The sequence below is a fragment of the Zingiber officinale genome, chromosome 1A (genome assembly GCF_018446385.1).
Source record: "Zingiber officinale cultivar Zhangliang chromosome 1A, Zo_v1.1, whole genome shotgun sequence".
Lineage (NCBI taxonomy): Eukaryota > Viridiplantae > Streptophyta > Magnoliopsida > Zingiberales > Zingiberaceae > Zingiber > Zingiber officinale.
The window spans coordinates 185,718,439-185,742,782 of NC_055987.1; the positions used below are offsets into that span (position 1 = coordinate 185,718,439).

A 24,344-nucleotide genomic window follows, 5' to 3' on the forward strand; every position below is an offset into this window, starting at 1 on the left:
TCTTTTTCAGATTTAAAACCGCAAGTATTAAACATGTAAAAATTTGTATCATGTTAATTTCTATTTTTTGAATTTTTACTTCACAAAAATATTTGAATAGCATAAATTTTAACTTGATAAAATTTTTTGACAATATAAGAAGTTCTTTCGGAAGGTGCAAAATTCGTTCGAAATACTATTTTGTGATTTGCAAGAATTTGACAACAAAAATTCTAACTTGTAAAAATTTTTTAACAGTCGATCTCTTAATCCGAAAAATTCTTTCGATAACATATTTGGAAATAAATCTTTTGATAAAGTACTTAATTCGCAAGAATCTAGTTTGCAAGATTTGTTATACAAAAGTTTTTCTAAACCGAAAATCTCTTTTGATGTATCAATTTCTAATTCGAAAAAATCTTTATGCAGTTTTTCGATTGGTTTAACCAATTGATTAGAAGATGGAGACCATACCTGACTTACCTTTTTGGCCGTTGGTTCTCCCCCTGTTGAATTAATTTCTTCCGAAGATTCTCCCCCTTCATCGATCTCAGGATGTACTTCTGATGACGGTTCGATGTCTATTGAGGAGACGACTTCAACCGGTTCTTCGTAGAGCATTAAGAACTTTTCCCAAAGTTCTTTCGCGCTTTTGTACTCTCCGACTCTGTCGAAATCTTTAATTGGTATTGCGCTTAGAATGTGAAACTCTGCCCGAGCAGTCGCCATGGACTCTTCACGTTGCTTCTCGTTCCAGAGGCGTATGCCGATTTTCTCTCCGTTCGTGTCTTTCAGTGCTTCATAACCTGTTTTCATTATTAGAGAAATATCAATATCAGAGTTAAGAAATACCTTCATTTGTTGCTTCCATGAAGAAAGCTCCCCCTCGAATGCTGGTGGGTAGTCACTAGCTTCGGCCATTGTTGCTTCAGACGGCGGTTAGTCCTTCTGAGGCGTCTTGCCTCTGATACCACTTGTAGGACCGTTGGGCCTGCTAGAAGGGGGGGTTGAATAGCCCTGTAAAAAGAACAAAAGCAACCCTTCTCGAATTCTTAAACTAACACTTGTATAAAATTAGCTAAGCAGAAATACAAGAAAGAAACGAGGCACCGTGTTTGACTTGGTTACAACCGGGGAGGTTGTTAATCCAAGGAAAGTGATCGCACTAAAAACTCCTTCGGGCGGAGAAACCTCTTACACCGATGAAAGCACAAAAACAGAAGCTAAACTAGAACAGTGAGCGCACAAGTGTTTGGAATGCTAATTACTGAGTTGATAAAAAGCTTCTGGACCAAGGCTATATTTATAGCCTTGGTCGGGGCGCCTGGAAGGGTTCCGGGCGTCCTGGGGGGATAAAATTTATCCCCCAACGGTTGGATCAAGTCAAAGCTCGATCCTGTGAAAAAGTCTCTTCCGGGCGCCCGGAAGGGTTCCGGGCGCCCCGGACAGCTCCGGGCGCCTGATTGGCCCCCGAGCCAAAAGTCAACCCAATTGACTTTTGGTCCCTCTTCTCCGGTTCAGCTCGCCTAGTCCGTGTCTTTCCTCCGGCCCGCTTGCTTGGGTGATCTCGACATCCGAATAGGGCTCACCCAACCCATCTTCCGGTCTTCTCGAGCGTGCTTCCTCCCGGCTCGTCCCTCGGAATTGCCACGTGTCCCTTCTCGTCCACTAGCGTACTCATCCGCACTTTGTCCCTCGGTCGCACCCGTGCCGACCTTCGCGATCTTCTGCTCCCCGAGCAATCTTCCGCCTCGGCTTCTCTCGGAACCACCACGCGCACTTCCTTCTCGTCCGCCGGTGTACTCTTCCGCAGCACCTCGTCCCTCAGACGCACCGCGTGCTGTCCTTCTCGCTAGCTACGTCTTCCGCTCGAGTACCTGTGCTCCTAAGCTCCTACACACTTAGACACAAGATTAGAAACAACGCAGGACATAACTTAACTTGTTGATCACACCAAAACAACCTTGGGGTTCCAACAAATACTATGCCGACTTGAGCACATGTCCGATCGGGCAAGAAAAAATCTGTCGAACCGAGGTACTACGAAGGAAAGCAGCTGAAATCGAGCGTGCTTCCCTCCGGCTTCTCGTCCCTCGGAATTGCCGCGTATCCCTTCTCGTCCACCAGCGTACTCATCCGCAGACTTCGTCCCTCGGTCGCACCCCGTGCCGACTTTCGCGCTAGCTGCGTCTCTTACTCCCCGAGCAATCTTCCGCTCCGGCTTTCGTACCTCGGAACCACCGCGCGCACTTCCTTCTCGTCCGCCGGTGTACTCTTCCGCAGCACCTCGTCCCTCGGACGCACCGCGTACCGTCTTTCTCGCTAGCTGCGTCTTCCGCTCGAGTACCTGTGCTCCTAAGCTCCTGCACACTTAGACACAAGGTTAGAAATAACGCAGGACCTAACTTAACTTGTTGATCACATCAAAACAACCTTGGGGTTCCAACAAATACTATGCCGACTTGAGCACATGTCCGATCGGGCAAGAAAAAATCTGTCGAACCGAGGTACTACGAAGGAAAGCAGCTGAAATCGAGCGTGCTTCCCTCCGGCTTCTCGTCCCTCGGAATTGCCGCGTATCCCTTCTCGTCCACCAGCGTACTCATCCGCAGACTTCGTCCCTCGGTCGCACCCCGTGCCGACTTTCGCGCTAGCTGCGTCTCTTGCTCCCCGAGCAATCTTCCGCTCCGGCTTTCGTACCTCGGAACCACCGCGCGCACTTCCTTCTCGTCCGCCGGTGTACTCTTCCGCAGCACCTCGTCCCTCGGACGCACCGCGTACCGTCCTTCTCGCTAACTGCGTCTTCCGCTCGAGTACCTGTGCTCCTAAGCTCCTGCACACTTAGACACAAGGTTAGAAATAACGCAGGACCTAACTTAACTTGTTGATCACACCAAAACAACCTTGGGGTTCCAACAAATACTATGCCGACTTGAGCACATGTCCGATCGGGCAAGAAAAAAATCTGTCGAACCGAGGTACTACGAAGGAAAGCAGCTGAAATCGATCGAGCGGGGAATCCCGCCCAAGAGGCTCCCCCACTCGGCCAAGCAGTGAGACCCCTCCCATATCTCGTAATATCTCTATGGGAGACAATGTCGTTGACAACAAGACATAGTCAACAGATAAATCGTATGACGAAAGTTTCTACTGTCATATCAGATATTTGCATACCCTGTTAAGGTATGGTGTCAGAGACATTTTCCTGACAGATCTTTTCCTGACAGGTCTTTTCATATCATATTTTAAGTTTCGTATTATTCAAATCGCATAGACAACTTGTGTATCTGATGATGCGGTGATAAATGAGGCCCTACTAAGTGCGAGTCAAAGGATAGAGATAGAGGCAAACGTGGAGATCAAAGTCAAGGATGTTAACGTTAGAGAACCGGCAAGCATGCCCTGAAGGGGCCCAAGTCAGTCTCTATTGCAATGATCGAGCAGGAATGAGGCTCCCGACCGGCAATGATCTGGCCAGAGCAGGTCTCTACTGCAATGACCGATTGGGAATGAAACTCCCGACTGACAATGATCTAGCCAGATGGGTATTTACTACAATGTCCGATTAGGAATGAGGCGCTCGACCGGCCATGATTTGGTCCCGTGCTGCTAAGATCATTAGACTCTCATCATGGGCAGAGGAGCGTTAGGACGACCGAGGCGCCAGCTCGGTCGGGTGAACACAAGCTATCAGGTTGGTTACCCCATGGAAAAGCGGCCTAGTTAGGCCGAGTAGGGGAGTATTCGACCCAGCGATTATCTCGCTCGGCCGAGCAAAGGGATCACCGACCTATCTCTCAATATCCTTTTGGGAGATAGTGTCGCTAACACCAAACATGGTCAACAGGTAGGTCATACGGCAGAAGCTTCCATTGTCTCATCAGATATTTGCTCACTCCGTTAAGGTGAGGTGTCAGAGACGCTTTACTGACACGTCTTTTCATAAGACAAGTATGGAAATGTGTAGACGCCTTTGGACATATGCCCACACGTTTTTACGACTCCATCACCTAGGAACGCGTGCTCGTATGTAGGGGTGAGCATTCGGTTAATTCGATACATAAATTAACCGAATTAATTGAAAACCGATTTAGTGTTGGCTAACAAAATCAAATCAAAGTTTTACTAAAACTGAATTAACCGAATTATTTATTTCAGTTAATACCGAATTAACTAAATTTGTTTAAAATAACAATAAAAATAATTTATACAAAATTAATATCAAATTAACCTAATTAACCGAATTAATCGAATGCTCGTATGTCACCACAGTTCTATATAAAGGGAGGGTCCAACCACCGGAGAAAGTACGTGCACATATCTATTCTACTATTCAGAGCACTTGTATACTATTCGTGTTCCTCTTTGTTGCTACCGGTGGCTGACTTAACTGTTAAAGGATTAACATCGGAGATCCCTTTTCCGATTCAATACTGATATTTTTATTCTTACAGATCAGATGTAGTCTTCACACAGTCCACTAAAAAATCATATCTCCAATCAACCGTCTTAACTGAGTTTGGACAGGATCATCTGATATCCATTTTTATCCCTGACTCATTCGCTCGTATAATAATCGGTCTACGACCAAAAATGAATTTTAATTGATTTCTAGTAGCCATCCATTAAAAACGTTTTTTTTTAAATGTTGACTCCCGACAATTAATGCTGAGTTTCCAGGAAGGATGTATTCTTTCCTGCTTTGAAAGATGCTTTTCGCGACTCGAATGTTACCGTTGCATCAAGCCCCCTTCGTCGCCTTCTCTTGGCACTTATCCTAATCTTCACGAGGGGTAGATTGGCCAGCAAGACTAGGACCAGTTGAACTGCTTGACTCGGTCCGCGTCGAAGCTCATTAGAATGATGACCTTGCCAGTCGCTGCTGGTCCGGCTCTGTTTGGCCTGGGTCGACACGGTGATCCCCATTTTGGTAGTAGATGATGGCGACGAGGGCAGCCCGAGCGCTGATCCATGCCTACTGCCGCCGGAAGAACCAATGCCATTGCAAGAGGCACTCGACGAGCTTCCCAGCGATGATAACAGCCATAACCGGCGCCGGCGAACTTGGGGTCGCCGTTGAGGTAAATTTGATGAGATAGGGCCCACCTAGGAAGAGAGGGTGTGTGGGATCGCATAGACCGCCTTCATCCGACCGGGCTGCGACGCTCGAAGCAAACGGACCAGGAGTCCAGGTTGTTTCGGAAGACGCGCTCGACTTCCTCGCACCACGCGCAGATGCCCCCATGCGCACAAAGACGACTACTACGGTGGACCGTGACGCAGATGGCATGAATGCATCAGCTCAGTGACAGGGTCTCACACGCCGGCGAAAATAAAAAACAGGGTAGAAGGTCACAAAGTAGCATAGGGGACAAGAATCTGAGATTGCATACTAGATTTGTTTCTTGTTTTCTTGAAAATAAAATAGATCTCCACTGTTTTAGGGTACAATACATTTTAAGCAAGTTGGGGTTTTATTGAGGTTTTAGGCTAAACGTGGAAACAGTCACTTGGCGGTATCAATCCGACCAGTCCGAAGCATTACAACCAAATCCGACCCGACCCAAATAATACCTGTTTTCGCTTCACGGATTGCTCCGGGGCACGCATTTGAAGGAGCCTACGATTAGGGTTTTTGCATCTCCCGTGTCCTTCACCGATGGAGGAAGTCACCGAGGGTGTTAACAATCTCCAGATCTCGTCTGCTGATTCCCACAAGAAGAACCGAATCCAGGTGTCCAATACCAAGAAGGCCCCTCTTCTTCTACGTTAATCTCGACAAGGTTCTACTCATCCCTCTTAGATTTTTGTAGTCGTTTAGATTTTTGTGGGTTTCAGTTGGAAAACCTTGTTGTGTGCTCTTGTTTAAGTTTCTGCTAGATGCTCTAGTTATTTTTTTTGTCTTTTAAATACAACACTCTGTTTCTGAGAATCCTTCTCTTTGATACTCAACAATCGCAGAGATACATGCAGCAACATAATGAGGTCGAGCTGTCAGCTCTTGGAATGGGTGCGCTTTCTATTTTAGCTATTGTTTTTTTTTTAATATTGTGTTATTATTCCGTGTTATGTTTCTGTTCTTTGTCTGTCAGAGTCTCACAGTAAATATTCACTTAGAGTATCCACAATGCTTTAGCATTATAAAACCCATCACATCATCAAAAAGTATGGGCCCACTACCATATATTTATTATAACAATATCCTTCTTTCACCAATATCCCTTTTAACGTTAATACCCATTATTCATGGGGCCCATCGTCCACTCACTCATTTTAACATTATATCATATTAAATAAATATGTATTAAATATGTTTTAAAATATTTAAATTATTATTATTTTTAATAATAATTTTACGTTTAAAAATAAAATTTTATTATTTTTCAAAAATAATATTAATTTTTTAAATATATTTATTAAATAAAATAAATGTTTGTGAGAAAACGAAATTAGAATGTTAGGAAAACAAAATTATAAAGTTAGGAAAACGAAATTACAACTGAACACCTAAAATTATAAAGTTGGGAAAATGAAATTACAACTGAACACCTAAAATTATAAAATTGGGAAAACGAAATTACAACTGAGCGGCTAAAATTACAAAGTTGGGAAAATAAAATTTATTTTAAATATTAATTCATGGATTGTTGTTGTATTGCCCCCAGATATGCTCAACTAAGTCGGCGCGAAGTTCGTGATGAACTTGAGTGTCACGTAGCTCAGAATTTGTTCGAAGATAATCCTGAAATCCTCGATTTGAGCCATGGATAGGTTGTGCGGGTTCGTCACCTTCTTCGCTGTACCAATTTGTCACGTGACATCCCTCATCCTCAATAATCATATTATGCAAAATAATGCATGCTAACATGATTTGTTTTAACTTTTTCCTATACCAATACCGAGCTGGACCTCTGATAATCGCCCATCGAGATTGGAGCACCCCAAATGCCCGTTCAACATCTTTTCTTGCAGACTCCTGTCTTTCCTTAAACAACTTCCTCTTGGGATCCTCCGGGCAAGGAAAAGCCTTAACAAAAGTAGCCTACTCGGGATATATTCCATCTGTTAGATAATAGCCCTTCGTATATGTAGTGTCGTTCACCGTGAAATTAATCGCCGGCATATTTCCTTGCAAGACGTTGTTGAATATGGGAGATTCATATAACATGTTAATATCGTTACGTGAACCGGCGACCCCAAAAAATGCATGCCATATCCACAAGTCATGAGACGCGACCGCTTCAAGTACGATTGTTGGTGACTCATGCCCCCTTGTAAATTGACCTTTCCAAGCAACTGGACAATTTTTCCATTTCCAGTGCATACAATCAAGGCTACCTAACATGCCAGGAAAGCCATGTCTCTCATCATGCATTTGAAGAAGACGTTGAACATCATCAGCATTTAGCATTCTCAAGTACCTATCACCAAATATTTCAACAACGTATTCGCAGAACTTGAAAAGGCACCTGATGGCAGTTGATTCACCCATACGTAGGTACTCGTCAAGATGATCGGCAGGAACTCCGTAAGCCAGTTGACGAATCGCAGCGGTGCATTTTTGTAGTGGTGACAACCCTTTTCTTCGTACAGCATCGTCCTTTTGTTGAAAAAATGCTGAATGATTCTCTAATACATTTACTATGCGGAGGAATAACTCTCTTCGCATTCGAAATCGTCTTCGAAATATTTCATCGTGATGTACCGGGGTTATAGAGAAATAATCATTGACAAGTCTCTCATGCCCGACTTCATGATTTCTTTGGACGAACCTTCTTCTGCGCATGTCCCTCCTCTGATATGCTTCCATAAGTTGTTGGTGTTGTTGAAGAACCAATAACATAAGTTCTTCACCCGGATCATAAGCTTGCTCATCGATTTCAACATGGACTTCGTCTTCGCTTGTCGAGCTGGAACTTGAGCTAGAGCTGCTTGTAGAATGAGACATTTTTGGAGGAAACACGTTTTAGTATATGTGTTTGAGAAATGGGATGATGATCTATATATATTGTTTTTCTCATGCAACGGCTAGTTTGCAATGATGAGTATGCAACGTCGCGTTGCAACGGCTAATTTGTAACGGTAAGTTTGTAACGCCTAGTTTGTAACAGCTAGTTTCCAACGGCTAGTTGTAACAACTAGTTTCCAACGACTAGTTGTAACAGCTAGTTTCCAACGGCTAATTGTAACAGCTAGTTTCCAACGACTTGTTTATAATGACTATTTTACAAAATTATAATAATTAAAAATCACATTAATCGAAATGAGAAATATAATAATTAAAAATTACAATCACTCGAAAATATAATAATACTAGAAAATGAACGTTAAGTAAACAATTTAGATATTCCATCTCGACCTAATATCCTTGCATAGGCATTCATGTATGATAAGCTGCTCCTTTGTCATCTGCGAGGTGTCTTTGTTCAATATTTCGTACTCCTTCAACTTCAAGCGACGATTCTTAGCTTCAGATTTGGACAATGCAGCTTTTGCCTTAATCTCCTCTACTTCGAGTTGTTTTTGTTTCAAATCGACTTCGGTCTTCTTCACGCTTGTGTACTCAGTGAACTTTGTGATAATATTGTTGTAGTTTATTGTCAGATCCTCCATGGTCGATTTTACTTTGTCTTTTCCCTTTCTTTTTGCTGCCTTTTGCCCCATTGGATGAGTATCTTCATAATCCAGGTCTATACTCACATCTTGGTTGGAGGAGGTGTTGCTTACTCCCGACTCTGAGGTCCTTGTCTTCTTTGTGGTCACAAAGTGAGCAACGGACTGTGGAGTAAACATTGGACGGTCTTTGACAATTCTCCACACATGTTCGAGATTGAATGCAACGCCATTGTTTTCGAATTGATATTTTTCATACGCAAACCTCAATATATCTTCGTCACTGTGACCACTTCGATATGAATTGTAAACATTATTGTAATTTGCGTTGAATCGATATACCTTATTTTGGATTGTATTGTGTCAATGTGACCGTATAACATTTGTAATTCTGATGTTTGAACATAGGGAAATATTTTCATTGTAATAGCTTGCAACCCGTCCCCAAAAAGCATCCGCCTTTTGATCATTGCAGATTATTGGATCATCACCGATAGTGACAAAACTTCTCGCTAAGACCTCGTCTTCAACGTTTGTCCAACTTGAACGCTTTCTTATACCCTCAGCATTTAAAATCGTCTTTTCTAAATTGACCACCTCAATTGGGGATTCACGGTCGGAAAGTTGAGTTTCCGGGACAAAAGTCGGAGTTGCAGGTTCATTCGACATTGAAGGAGTGAAAGACATACCAGTTGTGTGCAGGGTACCATATCCATGAACTACCGACGGCGTGAAATAACGATGACTCATGTTTTGCCAATATTCGGCTGGAAGCGGTTGATATGGACCTCGAGGGGCATAATTTCCAAACCCTTGGACATTTTGAAGATTTTGTGGAGGAAACGGCATACTGGGAAATGGATATGGGTATTGATAATTTGGTGGAATTTGTGGATTCTGGGAAGATGAATATTCTTGCGAGTTGTTTGTAGAATTCAAGAAATTGGAAAAAAATGTCCTATTATTTTCATCCATTTCGGATAGAAAATAAGATGGTAGGAACTTGAAAAAATAGACGGGGAGAGAATTTAGAGAGTGAAATTGAAAGAGTAGTGAGTGGGAATGAAAATATGTGCACATATGGATGGATATTTATAGTCAAAATTTCAAACTAGCCGTTAACTAGCCGTTAAAAAGTAATCATTTTATTAAAAATTTTAAATTAAATAGCTGTTTTTTTTTTGAATTAGCCGTTGCTTTTGCCGTTGTCTTCTGTTTTTTTTTTTTTTTTAATTTTAGAGTTTATATTTTTATTAAAAAAAATAATAAAATATAGCATGGGGTGGGCCAGCCCTGGCCCACCCCAATGCTGCTTGAACGCGTTCAGAATACTGAACGCGTTCAAGCTAATTGAATGAACGCGGCGTTCCACAACGCCGCGTTAAAGCAACAGTGGCGTTATAACGCCGCTTTAACGCGGCGTTGTGGATGCCCTTATTGGATTCGTTCAATTGATCATGTGGATATGTTTAAATGCATGGAATCGGAGCAGAGCATTTTACTATTAAAGCTCCATTTGTTTCATGGAAAGATTCTGTTCGAAAACGGGAGGATGGAAAGTGGAGATGTGATTATTGCGTTGATTAGATGTAGACCGCGTCCTATTCTGTAAAACAAGCAACGTCAGTACCGAACCAGGAAAGGGGTCCCCGACGTTGACCCTCTGATGCTCAAGACAGTCACCGGAAGTGTAAAAGAAACCAGAGCAACAGTAACGTAAGCGCAAACAGTAATGACGCGTACCTCCGTCGATGTTTGGACTCCCTTTATATAGAGCCTTGGCGGATGACGTGCACATTCCTCGAGGCGTTGACACGTTTTCCAATGTGTCCTATGAAAGGACTTGTCAATAAAATACCTCTGACGTCATACCTTAACAGGACATGCATATTCCTGACAAGACAGTGGAAGCTTTCATCATACGATCTGTTTGTTGATCATGCCTCGTATTAGCGACACTATATCCGAAAAGGATATCGAGAGATATAACAATAGTCCCGCTGCTTGACCGAGCGGGGTAGCCGCTCGGGCAGAGCTCCTCTGCTCTGTCGACCTCAGCTGCTCTTCCTTACGGTGGCTGGGCGTAGTAGTTTGTCCCTTCCTATCGGACAAGATCTTCGGTCTCCTCAGCGTCCTGGTAGCTTGTCCCTCCCTATCGAACAAGGTCTTCGGTCTCCTCAGCGTCCTGCTGCTCCTCACTAAGCGTCTGGCTGTTTTACCGTAATATCCAAAGCGGGATGGTTGACCCGCTCGAACACTAATTGACCCGACCGGTAGAGCCGTCAATTTGGGTTGGCTCCGTCGAATTGGCCCGCCCCGCTAAACATTTTAAGCGGGTTTAGTTAGAATTTTATCAACCCAAGCTCGCCGCGGGCCGACCCGCCTAGGCCCGCGACCCGCGCGGGTCGGCCCGCGATGGGCTTGGGTTGACCCACGGATTGAGAAACACATGTAAACTAAGTTTTATGTTAATTTATTATCTTTCTTTGTTATAATTTTGAAAAAATAGTATTTTTCATCCAATATAAGTACTTTTTTGTATCCATTTATATTTAAAATACATGTTTATAGATATATTTGATTGATGAAACCTTTCCGAAATAAAATGTTGAAAATATAAAATATTTTTTTTAATTTTTTTAAAAAATTTTAATGGGCCCGCTTGTTGGCGCGTCAAATCCGCAACCCGCCTGGGATTGAGTTGGGTTGGAAATTTCCGAACCTGCCAAGTTGATGGGTCGACCCGCCCCACCCCGCCAAATGGTTGGCCCGTCATGGGCCGACCCGCCCCACCATGGGTTGGCCCGTCTGATAGCTCTACCGACCAGCTATTGCTGTTTCTTGTCGATCGGACATTGATTAGCTTGACCGGCCGCTCTAGCCATCCTCCGCTCGGCCATCGTGGTGAACCTTTTGACACCTTGACATTGACCATCTTGACTTTAACCTCCACCTCGATAGTTGATCTATGCCGGGTGGACCCCTATCTTTGTCATTTGCTAGCCACTCATTCTATCAATAAACCCTTTCTCTTTGGGTTTTGTCCTTTGCCCATGTTTGGGCAGGTTTATCAATTTGAGTGGTTGTGCAGGTTGGCATGATAGACTAGTCGGTCGAGCTGTACGTGCCAGACAGGTTGCATGGAGCAGGTTCACTGGTCTTGTCCAGTCAAGTGGGCCGATCTGGTCAAACCAGGTGTGCCAGTTGGTTCCATCAATCTGGATGTCGATGAGCTGGTTGGATTACTCTGATGGGGTCCGGGCTAGTAGATTTTAGTATCACATTTAAACAGCAGAAAATAATCTATTTTTGTTTAAAAGATTAATCCAAGAAAAATATTTTCCGCAAATCATCTTTCAGCAAACAAATGTAGCTTAAGTACTCAATTGCAAGAGAAGTTGTACTAGGATGCATAATGTACGTCTTGCTAGTAATTGCAGAGTGCAGTTTATGTTCATGGGACTGTGAAACTTGGAAGAGTATTTAAGGTGAGAATAAGATTTGAAATGAAAATTAGAAGATCAATTATGCCTTTCACTTGGATAAGAAAATCAATCATATGTGGCTTATGATGAAGTTTTGGCAGTTTAATCATGCTTGGTTTCAAAAGCAAAGGAATATCTAGTGATCCGGTGGTAAGAGCCTGGGACCCCCTAAAGAGGGGGCAATGCCACGTGGAGGTCAAGAGACCAGGTGGTCCGTCGAAGAAGGGTGAGCCGACCGGACGCATGGAAAAAGGGCACGCCGATCGGCCTGCCCGTACACGTCTGATAGTGAAAGACGCCCTGACAGGAGTCGGGGTTCCGACGCTCAATGAAGTAGTAAATTACCGAGCGGAAGGGCTAAGAGAGGGCAGGACATAATGGGCGCGCCGCCCGGCTGGCGCGGGAAATTAAGGCCATCCGGACGACACTATTCACGCCGGTCGGCCGGACGGACGTCCCGGCCGGGCGGTGGTTGAAGGATAGGAACATCTTCTGACAGCCGTCAAGTCCTATGGCTAGGCCATACTCTAAGTCTGACAACAAGGTGTTCTGTTGTCCCATCGAAGACATGACTAAACTGTAGCAGTATGGTGTCAGGTAAGCTCTCTGACAAGTACATACCGAGGTATGGGCTGCGGACACTTATACGCCTCGGTGGACGTGCACTAGTTCTCTCACCGCTCTATATAAAGAGCCTCTTCCTTTGCCGGAGGTAGGCATTCTACGCATTTCGGAGTCACCCTTTTTCTGTCCGCTTACCTGACTTAAGCGTCGGAGGGTCGCCGCCGGGAACCCCTTCCCGGCCCGACTTCTGTGCAGGATCGCCGGAGCTTTGGAGGCCTGCGTCAGCGACTAGGAGAGCGCCACGTGCCCAGCGTCCTTTGGTTCGACGATTCGGACAGGATCAATTTGGCGTCGTCTGTGGGAACGTTCCTGTATCCGAGCGGAAACAATGGACGAGGCTGGACGATAACACCCTTGACGCTCTGATCGAGATAAGGGCCGCCAAGCTTGTGGAGCAAAAACAGAAAGCCACAGCCGAGCGTCCGGAACAACAAGCAACATCAGCGTCTGGTGGCCGAGCGGAAGCACCACCAGCGACAGTACCATTCCATCGGGCCCTCTTCCGCACTCCTGAAGCTGTAGCAACTAATCGAGAATGGGGATCATCTTCGGATGAAATACCAAGACGGGACAACAGAAAAGGGAAAGCCCCCCGAGCGGACGCATCTCCCGAGCGGGTCAATCGCCAATTTTCGGAGGGCATTCTACAAGACCCTCTGCCCAAGCACTACGTGCCTCCGACGATCGGCGAGTATAATGGGACGACCGACCCGGATGATCATCTGGGTAAGTTCGATAACACAGCCACTCTCCATCAGTACACAGATGGAGTAAAATGCCGAGTTTTTCTCACCACTCTCTCGGGATCGGCTCAACGGTGGTTCCGGAGGCTGCCGGACGGATCCATCACAAGCTTCAAGGACTTCCGAACGGCCTTCCTCCATCATTTTGCAAGCAGTCGGCGCTATCAAAAAACGAGCGTGAGCCTGTTCGCCATCAAGCAAGAAGCCCGTGAGTCGCTTCGAGCTTACATCCAGCGGTTCAACCAAGTGGCGATGGACATTCCAACGGCCACCTCGGAAACCATGATGAATGCCTTCACACAAGGCCTAGTGGATGGGGATTTCTTCCGATCGCTTATCCGAAAGCCGCCCCGAGATTATGATCACACGCTACACCGGGCTAACGAATACATCAACGTGGAAGAAGCGTAAGCGGCAAGGAAAAAAGAAACTCCAACCGAGCTGGCTCCTCCTGCCGAGCGAAAACAGCACGCCGCTCATCAGCCGCCCAGAGGACCGAGGGCCGAAGCAATCCGATCCCCCCATGCCAGATCTCACGTGCAAGAGGTAGCTGCCGCTCGGCCCAAGCCAAAGAAGAAATGGACCCCGATGTTCTGCTCCTTCCACCGGACGGATACGCACAACACAAGGGATTGTCGAAGTCTTCCCTTCGTGGCTCATCCCGTGCCCCGGAATGGCGGCCGACGGTCTCCCTCAGTCGACAGGCGACAGAGAGCTAATGAAGCCGATTGGACGCGAGCTGATAGGCGACAGCAACAGACTCCCGATCGACATCGTTCTCCAAGGCAGGAGAATCGCCGAGCGTCCAGAGAACGGTCCCGACCGTCCGCTCGGGAAGAAGAGAATAGAAGCAATACTTCCCGAGGCGAGATCAACATTATTGCTGGCGGGCCGACCGGAGGAGACTCTAATCGAGCCAGAAAGGCGAGCGCCCGGCAGCTCCAAATCCATGCAGTCGGTTGTAGCCAAGAGCGGGCGAACGGACCGGAAATCAGTTTCGGACCAGGGGACTTGGAAGGAGTTGAAGTACCCCACGACGACGCTCTGCTCATCAAAGCGGTAATAGCGAATTATACTATCCACCGCGTTTTTGTAGATACAGGAAGCTCGGTCAACATCATCTTCAGGAAAGCATTCGATCAGTTGCAAATTGATCGAGCCGAGCTGTTACCCATGACAACTCCGCTCTATGGGTTCACTGGTAACGAAGTTCAGCCGGTTGGACAGATCCGGCTGGCCACCTCGTTGGGAGAAGAGCCGCTCAGACGGACAAGGACAACAAATTTTGTGGTGGTCGACTCTCCCTCGTCCTACAATGTCATTCTGGGACGACCGACGCTCAGCGAATTCCGAGCGGTCGTCTCAACCTTCCATCAGAAGATCAAGTTCCCCGTGGAGGACAAAGTGGGAGAAGTACGAGGAGATCAGCTAGCCGCTAGGCGATGCTACATAGAGATGGTCCGAGCAGAAGCCTGTTCCGCTCGGAAGGCGCCCCGGATCGAGGTAAACGCCATCACCGAAAAGTCACCCTCTTTAATTTATGAAGAAAAAGAGGAAGTGCAGATTCACCCAACCCGATCGGAGGCCACAACCTTTATAGCGTCCGATCTGGAAGAGAAGCAGAAAGAAGAGTTGATCCAAAGCCTCCGAAGAAATCATGATGTCTTCGTATGGTCGACACATGAGCTGCCCGAAATTTCACCAAGTATAGCGCAGCATGAACTACATGTTCGACCGAACGCACGGCCCGTGAAGCAGAGAAAAAGAGATTTCAGCGCTGAGCAGAATGCTATTATCCGAGCGGAGGTGGAGAAACTCTTGGAGGCCGGCCATATCCGCGAGGTACAGTTCCCGAGCTGGTTGGCTAACGTAGTATTGGTCTCCAAGCCGGGCAACAAGTGGAGAGTATGCATAGATTTTCGGGATCTCAACAAAGCTTGCCCGAAAGATTTTTATCCTCTGCCTCGGATAGATCAGCTGGTGGACTCTACGGCCGGATGTGAATTAATCTGTATGCTCGACGCTTACCAGGGCTATCACCAAGTGCCGCTCACCCGTGAAGATCAAGAAAAAGTCAGCTTTGTGACGGCCGACGACACTTATTGCTATAATGTAATGCCGTTCGGATTGAAGAATGCGGGGGCCACATATCAGCGCTTGATGAATAAAGTGTTCAGAGAGCAGATCGGACGGAATCTGGAAGTTTATGTGGACGACATTCTCATTAAGTCCATCCGAGCGGCCGACCTCTTCAAGGACATGGAGGAAACCTTCCGAACGCTGCGCAAATATGGGGTCAAGTTGAATCCCCAGAAGTGCCTGTTCGGAGCAAAAGGAGGGTGCTTTCTGGGGTACATAGTGACCGAGCGGTGCATCGAAGCAAATCCCAGCAAGGTGAAAGCTCTACAAGATATGCCGCCTCCAAGAAATACAAGAGAAGTGCAGCGTTTGACCGGTCGGATCACCGCTCTATCCAGGTTCATCTCCAAAACCGCCGACCGGAGCCTTCCGTTTTTCAAGATCTTACGCAAAGCTACAAAATTTTACTGGGATGAAGAATGCGATCGGGCGTTCGAAGATTTGAAAGCATTTCTGAACTCTCTCCCGATATTAGCCAAGCTGACTGCGGGTGAGCCACTTCACATGTACTTGTCTTCAACCGAGCATGCAATCGGTTCAGCTTTAGTGAGGTCGAGCGGAGAAGAACCTGTATATTTCCTCAGTCATATTTTAAAAGATGCCGAATCTCGCTATACTGGGCTCGAGAAGCTGGCTTTCGCTCTGGTCCTGGCCGCTCGGCGCCTTCGTCCATACTTCCTGCGCATACGATCATTGTTAAAACCAATAGCCCGCTCGGACGTGTCCTACTAAATCCAGAGGCATCCGGACGGCTCATCAAATGGACGATGGAATTAAGTGAGTTCGATATCTAATACCAGCCCCGCTCGGCGATCAAAGCGCAATCCTTGGCCGATTTCGTGACTGGGGTGCAAAGGCCGGAGCCGGAAGCTATGTGGAGAATATATGTGGATGGGTCGTCCACTCGGCTCGGAAGCGGGATTGGAATATTGTTGCTCTCCCCTCAAGAAGAAAAGATGTACTTATCCGTCCGGCTGGATTATAAAGCTACCAACAATGAAGCAGAATATGAGGCCCTCATAGCTGGCTTATAGGCTGCCCGGCATGTGGGAGCCGGTCGGGTAATGCTTCACTCGGATTCACAGTTGGCCGCTCAGCAGCTCTCTGGTACCTTCGAAATTAATAATGCTCGACTCAAGCTCTACGCTGAAGCCTTCGAAAAGCTCAAAGCCGACTTTAGAGAAGTTATTGTTCAGAAGATACCCAAAGCAGAAAATCAAGCGGCCGATGAGTTAGCCAAGCTCGCTAGCTCAATAACGCCGATCGCCATTCAGCAGCCAATTGAAAAAGTATTGTTGGTGGCGCATGTCGATCGGATGGCAGGCCTCACGATTCCGAGCGACTGGAGAACACCCATCATAGAGTTCCTCCGCTCGGACGCCACACCATCCAATGAGTATGAAGCTCAGCTGCTAAGGAGAAGAGCCGGTCGGTTCACACTCATCGGCGATCAGCTTTACAAAAAGGCTTTCTCACGCCCGTTGTTGAAATACGTGAGCTCGGAGGACTCGGCTTACATCCTCCAAGAAGTACATCAAGGATCGTGCGGAGGGCATCCGGGCGGACGATCGTTGGCCAAGAAGATCCTCCTGGCCGGGTACTTTTGGCCGACTTTACAAGCAGACGCCGCTCGGACCGTGTCGACGTGCCTTTCATGCCAGAAGTACCATAACTTCTACCACCGACCGGCCGAGAAATGAAGGCATCTACAGTCTCGTGTCCGTTCGACCAGTGGGGAATGAATATCGTTGGTCCATTTCCTATGGCAACCGGACAGCGGAAATTTCTACTAGTGGCGGTAGATTATTTTTCCAAGTGGGTGGAGGCCGAGCCGCTGGCAAAGATCACCGAGCAGATGGTCAAAAAATTCATCTGGCAACACATCATCTGTCGGTTCGGCATCCCTCGCCGATTGGTTTCCGATAATGGGCGGCAGTTCACAGGGAAGGCGCTAGAGGAGTGGTGCAAAAGCTACGGCATCGAGCAACACTTCACATCCGTGGCTTATCCCCAAAGCAACGGTCAAGCCGAAGTAGCCAATCGGGAAATTCTTCGTATTCTGCGCGCTCGGCTCGACCATTTGGGAGGAAGTTGGCCTGATGAAGTGCCGGGCGTCTTGTGGGCCATCCGGACGACTCCGAAGGAAGGGACGGGCGTCACGCCATTCCATTTGGTGTATGGTGGCGAGGCAGTTATTCCGGTCGAAGTTGGCGTCGAGTCCGTCCGGATTCAGAGTTATGATGATGGCAACGCCGAACGGAGGAACATGGAGCTGGATTTGGTCGACGAGGAGCGAGCCAAGGCGTCCGTTCAGCTAATGGCGTACCGGCAACGGATGAAGCAAAATTACAACCGCCGCGTAATCCCCAGATCATTCCAGGTCGGCGATCGTGTCTGGAAGAAAGTCAAGCCGGTCGGCGATGTTGGCAAGTTAGAAGCTCCCTGGGCGGGCCCCTTCAAGGTTATTGAGAAGCTCCGATCGGGAGCATATTATTTGGAGGATGAAGACGGGCGGCAGCTGGATTGACCGTGGAGTGCGAATCATCTCCAACCTTATCGAGCGGGGTGAAAGGTGCACGAATGTAAATTATTTTTATATATGTTAGTTGCCCGTGTCCTTGTAATGCAGGAATCAAAATTAATTCAAAGGATGGCCCATGGGTCCGCCGATCGGCAATATTAAAATTAGCCTTGAGGGCCGTCGAGCTCCGACGTTAAATATCGAGAGACGAGCCGGCGTCTATAAACGTCGCCGGACGGATCCATCACAAATATCGAGGACTTCCGAACAGCCTTCCTCCACCATTTTGCAAGCAGCCGACGTTAAATATCGAGAGACGAGCCGGCGTCTATAAACGTCCGAGCGGAAGGCCGTCGAGCTCCGACGTTAAATATCGAGAGACGAGCCGGCGTCTATAAACGTCCGAGCGGAAGGCCGTCGAGCTCCGACGTTAAATATCGACGAGCCGGCGTCTATAAACGTCCGAGCGGAAGGCCGTCGAGCTCCGACGTTAAATATCGAGAGACGAGCCGGCGTCTATAAACGTCCGAGCGGAAGGCCGTCGAGCTCCGACGTTAAATATCGAGAGACGAGCCGACGTCTATAAACGTCCGAGCGGATAGCCAGTCACATGATACAATCAACGATAGCCTGGTTATACGGCTGAGTGGCTCTCTCATTAAAAATGTACGGAAAATCTCTTTGGGGGTAAGGCACAAAGAAAAAGTTGGTCAGTGAAAGTTAGGGATCTTAGCATGAAAATGCCAAGCGGTTACGTTCGAAAGCTTAGCGGCTGCCCGGTCGCATGATAGATGTAATTAAGACGATCGAATTGAGCCGAGCGGAAAGGATATAAAGAACACTTAATCAAACAAGTCATTACAGAAAAAAGTTGGGCCAAACGGCGGGAATACAAAAAAGTTCATGAAAACGCTCCTCACGCATCAAAATCAAAAAGAGCGTCGGGGATGGAGTCCATCACGCTCGCGAGGTCCTCGGGGGGGATGGTCAGCTCGGCAGGCAGGTGGCCTTTGGTCTTCAGATAGCCCACCGCCGCCTTGATCGCCTCCTCGAAAGTGAGGGATATCTTGTCGGTAAACTTCTCTCCGAAGTCTTCCGAGCGGAGGAACGCCTTCCTCCCTTCTTCGGAGCGAGCCGACTCCCCCTCTTGATATTCTTTAAGCGCGGCGTGGGCAGCGTCGCTGGCGGCCTGAAGATCCTTCAAATCTCCATCAAATCTTTGGAGATCGGCCGAGCGGCTCTCTTTCTCGGTGGCTAGCAGGGCATCCAAATCTTTGATCCGTTGTTCCAGCCCCCTGATCTCCACCTTCATGCGGTCCATATCCTCGATGGCCTGGAGCTTCCTGGTGGTCGCCGTCTTGATCTCCTTATCTCGTTGCTTGATCATCGCCTCAAGCCGGACGACCTTGCTCGCCAGATCGGAAGCCCTTTTCCGTTCGGCTTCCAGTGATTTCTTGGCCTTCTCCAGAGCGGCCGTCGATTGCTGGTTGTCCCCGGCGGCTTTAAGTTTTCTCAGTTCGTCCTCCAGCTCGGCCAACCGATTGCTAATAGCAATCTGCTCCACCCAGTTCTACGATCAAAGGTGAATAGGTTAAAAACTTAATTCCACTACACGAATAAAGAGGAAGGGCATACCCCGGTGGCCTGTTGGAGGTTGCTGTCGCCGAGCTGCCCAGGAGTCATCTCTTTTATGCGACGCCGAGCGTCCTCCCAAGCTTTTGCAAGGTGGCCCGTCAAGGTGATCTGCTGCTCGGGAACCACGGGCCGATCAGCAGCAGCCATGTATCTCTCTGAGGGGAGGCGCAGAACGATCTTAATTAAATTCGAGCCGCTCGGCTCGCTCTGAGAGGCATCGGCCTTACCGGTGGACGAGGAGGGGAGGTCGCCCAAACGCCTGATATGGCGCAGAGTTCTGGAAGGGCTGAATGGTGGCACCTCAGAGCTGGCCCTCGGAGAGCCATGAGGGGTCGGAGTACTCTCGAGGGAAATCGTCCCGGACAGCATCGTAGCATTCGTGCCCCGCTCGGGCGGTGGCTCATTAAGTGGAGTGGAGGCAGACGCAGATTCTGGCCGGCGGCGCTTCCGAGTGACTAGCGGAACATCGTCCGCCGAGCGGCCCTCCACCTCGGCTTGGGTAGGAGGTTCTATGTCGCCCGCTGCCTCCTCGTGAGAGGCAGGGGCGTCTGAAGCTTCGGGGACAGTTGGTGTCCCCTCACCTTCTTCACCGGCCGGATCAGCTGGAGAAAGGCCCCGTTCGGCGGCCTCCTTGTTCGTCACCGCCTCGATCTGGGCGGCCTTCAATTTGAGCTTCTCGGTAGCTTTGGCGCGCCACATGACTTCAGCTGCAGAAGCAAAAAATAAATCAGTTAGAACAAAACAAACGGGAAGATAAGGGAACTTACTCATGCTGCAGGGCAGGTCGGCTGTGGTAGAGGACAAGCCGAATATGTGCATTACTCCCGGGAGGAGTAGCTTGTCAATATGATAGCGCTGGCCAACTAGCCGTTCGGCTGCATGAAGGTAGGCTGCGCCGCCTCTAAATTTGCCGAGCTCCGGTTGCACCGGCATCGTCGTCTGCCACTTGGTCCGAAAGGTTGGCAGCTCGGGAAAACGTATATAGAAAAAATGCTCCTTCCAATGTTTGTTGGAGCTCGGCATGTTATCGAAGAGTACGAAACCTATCCTAGATTGAAAAACAAAAGTACCCCACTCGGCTTGCTTGGGATAGTAAAAGTAGTGGAAGATTTTTGGATCTAAGGGGATGCCGTTCAGTTTGAACAAAACTATTACTCCGCTCAGCAGCCTAATGGAGTTGGGAACTACCTGGCCGAGCGGAATGCGGAAGTAATTGCAGACTTGCATGAAAAATTCATGGGGTGGGAAGCGTAGTCCGGCCAGAAATTGGTCTCGGAAGAAAAGAACTGTGCCGATCGGTGGTGCATGAGGCCGATCGGCCGGTGTGGCTAATACTATTTGGTGGTCGGAAGGAATGTCGTAAGTCCTAGCGAGACGCAACGCGTCCTCCTCGTCAAAACGACTTTCGATGGTCGAGTACCATAGACCCGGAGTACCGCCGGTTGACTGCGAAGTACTAGTCATGATCGAAAGACAGGAATGCGGGACAAAAGGGGAAGGTTCAAGCAAGAAATGGAGGAAAATCGCCTGAAGGAAACGATTAATAGCAAGAAGAAAACGTTGGGAACGAGAAAGAGGGTCTTACGAGCAAGAAAGATGATCGACGGGGGCCTGGGGTTGCCGAAGAGTTGAGGGGCAAGGTTGCCGGAGAAAAAAGCGGGCAGAGGAGCGCCGGAGGAGGAGGAACCAATAAGGCGGCGGAGACGGAGACGTGGGCTTTATATCGCCGCCCGGGATCAACCTCCACCGTCCGATCCAGGTCGTTGTTAACGAGGTCATCATCCAGCCGTTCATTTCAAACGGCGGCTGTTTCATCGGAAGTGACGCCACCGCCATACGCTGACAAACGCACGATAGCCACGTGTCAGCAGGATATTGGCCGCATTTAATGGGCTCCCCTTACCGTGCTCAGCGCATGTGATGGATAATAGGGGAGAGCATCGGACATGGATGCCAAGAAAACACAAGGCATGGACAAGATACCGCCGGACGGATGAGCATCCTTACGCCTTGCCGATCGGCCCAATGCAGCAATCAATGCTCAGTCAGAGCGGCAGTCCAGTCAGTCGGACTTCGCCTCCTTCGACTAGACTCGAGGGGGAGGCAAGTGATCCGGTGGTAAGAGCCCGGGACCCCCTAAAGAGGGGTCAATGCCATGTGCAGGTCAAAAGACCAGGTGGTCCGTCGAAGAAGGGTGAGCCGACCGGACGTATGGAAAAAGGGCACGCCGATCGGCCTGCCCGTACACGTCTGATAGTGAAAGACGCCCTGACAGGAGTCGGGGTTCCGACGTTCAATGAAGTAGTAAATTGCCGAGCGGAAGGGCTAAGAGAGGGCAGGGCATAATGGGCGCGCCGCCCGGCTGGTGCGGGAAATTAAGGCCATCCGGACGACGCTATTCACGCCGGTCGGCCGGACAGACGTCCCGGCCGGGCGGTGGTTGAAGGATAGGAACATCTTCTGACAGCCGTCAAGTCCTATGGCTAGGTCATACTCTAAGTCTGACAACAAGGTGTTCTGTTGTCCCATCGAAGACATGACTGAACTGTAGCAGTATGGTGTCAGGTAAGCTCTCTGACAGGTACATACCGAGGTATGGGCTGCGGACACTTATACGCCTCGGTGGACGTGCACTAGTTCTCTCACCACTCTATATAAAGAGCCTCTTCCTTTGCCGGAGGTAGGCATTCTACGCATTTCGGAGCCACCCTTTTTCTGTCCGCTTACCTGACTTGAGCGTCGGAGGGTCGCCACCGGGAACCCCTTCCCGGCCCGACTTCTGTGCAGGATCGCCGGAGCTTTGGAGGCCTGCGTCAGCGACTAGGAGAGCGCCACGTGCCCAGCGTCCTTTGGTTCGACGATTCAGACAGGATCATCTAGTAATATAAGTGATATGTTAGTATTATTAATATCAGTTCTATAATTCAAGTTATATAGTAAGTTACATTGGATTAATGGGTAATGTAAAAGAGGGCAATCCGATGCATGAAACTCCTGCTCGTGCGGGGTCCTAGTAAAGGGTTAGACCACATCAGATTTATTGTACACAGTTTTACCTTACATTTAGAAGCATTCACGCATTGCAATATTTTCAGCATAAAGGAAAGAAAATTCCAAATTGCATAAAGGAATGAAAATTCCAAATTCCAACAGAATGATATGCACCTAACATATTATATTATTCTGTTGTTTGACATATTTGCTTGTCCATGCATATCAGTTACGTTCTCTACCAGACGACCTCATTGAATTAGTCGTCTTGTTTTCTAGCTGTTCTAAAATTCCATATTCAGATGCTGAATTGATCTAAGGTTGATAAATCAGAGTGTCGTGTATGTACTGTTTTTTTCCCCCTCTTCGCTTTCAAGGATGATAGTCTTTGTATTGCCTTAATTCTCTTTATTTTGTTCTAAAACCTTAGTTGTCCCTATCATTGTTTTTCTTTCTACTGAAAACATCCTGGTAAATTCATGCTTGCTAGATACTCCACCTTCACTTCATAATTTTACTATGCCTCTCCAATCTGTCAGTGTTTTGTTGCTGTGTTTGATGCACCAATACTATTTAAACAAATGTACTTTCAGATGTAGGAGCAGGAATATGATTTCTTTGTGAATTGATGCCCTATGTGGGATTACTATAATTGCCCCCAAAACTACAATTTACTCTTAAAATTTACATTTTATAGCAATGCATGTGGAGCTTCTTTTGATGATTTCTTAAATCTATATATTTCAGCAATTTCATTTGGTTCATCCAAAGTGATCTAATTGGTGCTATTTTAAACATAATCAAAGCACGGCTGCATGTTTGACATTTCGCTTGAGATTCCACATGCCACTTGCATCTTTTGACTTGAATGCCACATAACTTTAGGAATCACAATTGGAGAATATTAGAGCATGTAACATGAAGTATTAGAGCAACCTAGCCATTGCTTTAATTTTTGTTTTTTTTTAATAATAAAGTATTGTGGCTGCATAAGTATATCGTGGAGGCTGGTTCTGAGTCTAGGACCTTCCCAAGTGGTACCAACTTGGGAAGGTGACACCTATGAACAACTTTCAAAGGGTTTCCCAATTCTGAAAATTGACACCTACCTTGTCGCAGACAGTCTCATTAATTATGCTATATGAATAGTTCAAATAATATTTATTGCTAGCAGTTGCTTGTTCTAGTATTGGTAAAGTAGCTAGATTGGTGAATTTGAATCTGTGTCTGTATTATTGGGAGTGAAGTGATTTAACCTTGTCACTTTTACATCCAATGGTGTAGGGATTCCTAGCGGCCAAGATAAATTAATTGATTCATTACAGTCAAACTAATGGTGGTGGTTTAATTGTATCATGTGATTATGCATTTTACTCTCTCGTAGTCGTCTAAGTACTTTGTAATGATCTTTGTGTAATGGTTGCTCATACATATCTAGATTGAGATATTATTGGGGAAGACGGAGAACTTCGATGAACTGATGGCTGCTGCAGCTGAGGAGAGGGAGCTGATAGATGGCGAGGAGAAAAGCTGAATTTAGGTGGTGTTTGATTTTCTCTTAAGAATCAGAATGAGAATAGATATCAGAGTATTGTGGAATGAGAATGAGTATAA

The 24,344-nt window shown here is 47.3% G+C and overlaps 1 long non-coding RNA gene across 1 annotated transcript; it reads left to right on the top strand.

Annotated features, from left to right (window-relative positions):
- The first annotated feature begins 4,697 nt into the window (after nt 1–4,697).
- On the top strand, nt 4,698–24,344 carry LOC122013293. Its single transcript, XR_006120560.1, has 3 exons — nt 4,698–5,762; nt 5,941–5,989; nt 24,169–24,344. It is a non-coding gene; the product is annotated as an uncharacterized LOC122013293 (long non-coding RNA).